Here is a 1,817-nt window from a genome sequence, read left to right as displayed (position 1 = left end):
GTGCTGCCATATATAAGCCAAGAAATTAAAGAAACTATTAAATATTTAGGAAAAGTTAACATCAGAAGCTTTAAAAATTTAACCATATGTGGTAGCCCCTCAAAAAAGCTACCAACTGTGTTTTTTAAAAAAGTATTTTCTCTATGAAGATTTTATCAGCTATAAAAATCTGTAGTTTTTTTATACTAAAGCTTATATTGAGCTGCACTTACATTCTTAGCAAGCAATTTTCTGAACCAACATGCATACTATATGCATCATTACAAGATGGCCATTTAGTTTTCATCTTCATCCTCTTCCTCATCATCTTCATCTTCTTTCTCATCTTCAGATTCATTCTTCTTCGAGCCTGGATGCCTCTGGGGCCCTTCTTTCCTGCTTCACTTTTGCCCTTGACATGGTATGCAACAATATCCTTTTCATATCTCTCCTTTAACTTAGCTGCTCTCTGTTCATTTGGTTCTTTATCCTTGGCTGACTGTTCAGACACACGTAACCTAATTTTTTGTAGTATCCTCAAAGGACGGGCATAGGACTTTTGAAATCTGGACAATGTTTAGAGCAAAAGAGGAAGAAGGCAGATGGTGGTCTTTCGGTAGCATTGGGGTCTTCCTTCTTTCCCTTTTTTTCACTTTTGGGAGGACCGTAATTTTTCATCTCCCTGTCATAGTGAGCTTTATCACTTCTATCCATAGCTTCAAATTTGGACTTCCCCTTTGCAGATGTGGTCTTCTCTCTCTCCAGTCATTTTTTGGAGAATTCAGCAAAATTGACAGAAGAGTCTAGATGTTTCTTCCTGTGGTCTTACTGGCATATCTTAAGGAAGAAGCCACAGGAGGACATTTGCTCCTTGCTTATCGGGGTCTCTTTTATCCATGATGACAGAATGGTAGCCACCTGGTGACAGTGTTTCCTCAGTCCCACTGAGCAGCTAGATCGAACAGCCCCATTGAACACTTTTCTTTTGTGCATATTTGATCCAATTTTGTCAGTTATTGAGTGGGAAATTTGTTCTTTAACTTTTCAGTCATAATTGTGCAAGCTCATCCAATTTAGATGTCCATGTTGGCTAATCTTTGTCCTTTTAATTATAACACAAACAAAATTAAATTTCTTCTCCAAAATTTATGTAAATGGTCTTCCACTGTGGATCTATTATTAAAAATTGCCTTATCCTTTTTTGAGGAAAAAAATCCCCTTGTAAAGTGCTGAATTGCAGGGTTGAGGTGAGGGGAGCTTTGAAATCATAAACTTTTATTGAAGCAATGATGATTTAATTCTTGCATCCAAGATTCACCTTAAACTTGGTATTTATTCTTGCTTCAATTTTAGTGGAATTCAAGTTGATCTCACAGAGGCCTTTTTCTAACTGATGTCTTATTTTTCTTAGTTCCTCAAACTAAATCCTATTCAAATATGTTATAAAAAGTTAGTAGGAGTTGATTTTGATGCAAAAATATTTGAAGATATGCATAATGCCCACTTTCCATGAGCACTTTGAACACTCCCTGGATATCAGAACAAGCCGAAGCCCACTGGTAGGAGTGGGATAAACAAATAATGATATCTTATTGTGTTGAAAAGAAATTTTGATATTAAATATATTTTTTCAAAGATACTATTGTAATCAGAAACTATGTGGCTGAGAGATTATCTAACAATTAAGTATTTGTTGATAGTGATAGCCATAGGGATACTGATAGTGATAGGATAGAGATCTATATCTACTATTTTCTGAGAATGTTAATATTTTAAAATATGTAAGTTACATGAAATATTTAAGCCTATGATAAAAAAGTGAATTATTTATCTCTTAA

The 1,817-nt window shown here is 34.8% G+C and overlaps 1 pseudogene; it reads right to left on the bottom strand.

The window, feature by feature from the left end:
• Positions 1-275: 275 nt before the first annotated feature.
• LOC138849527 (high mobility group protein B2 pseudogene) lies at positions 276-972 on the bottom strand (annotated as a pseudogene).
• Between the last annotated feature and the right edge of the window lie 845 nt (positions 973-1,817).

The sequence above is a fragment of the Oryctolagus cuniculus genome, chromosome 4 (genome assembly GCF_964237555.1).
Source record: "Oryctolagus cuniculus chromosome 4, mOryCun1.1, whole genome shotgun sequence".
Classification (NCBI taxonomy): Eukaryota; Metazoa; Chordata; class Mammalia; order Lagomorpha; family Leporidae; genus Oryctolagus; species Oryctolagus cuniculus.
Note: the sequence above shows the minus strand (reverse complement) of the source record. Positions and strands in the feature narration are given on the sequence as shown.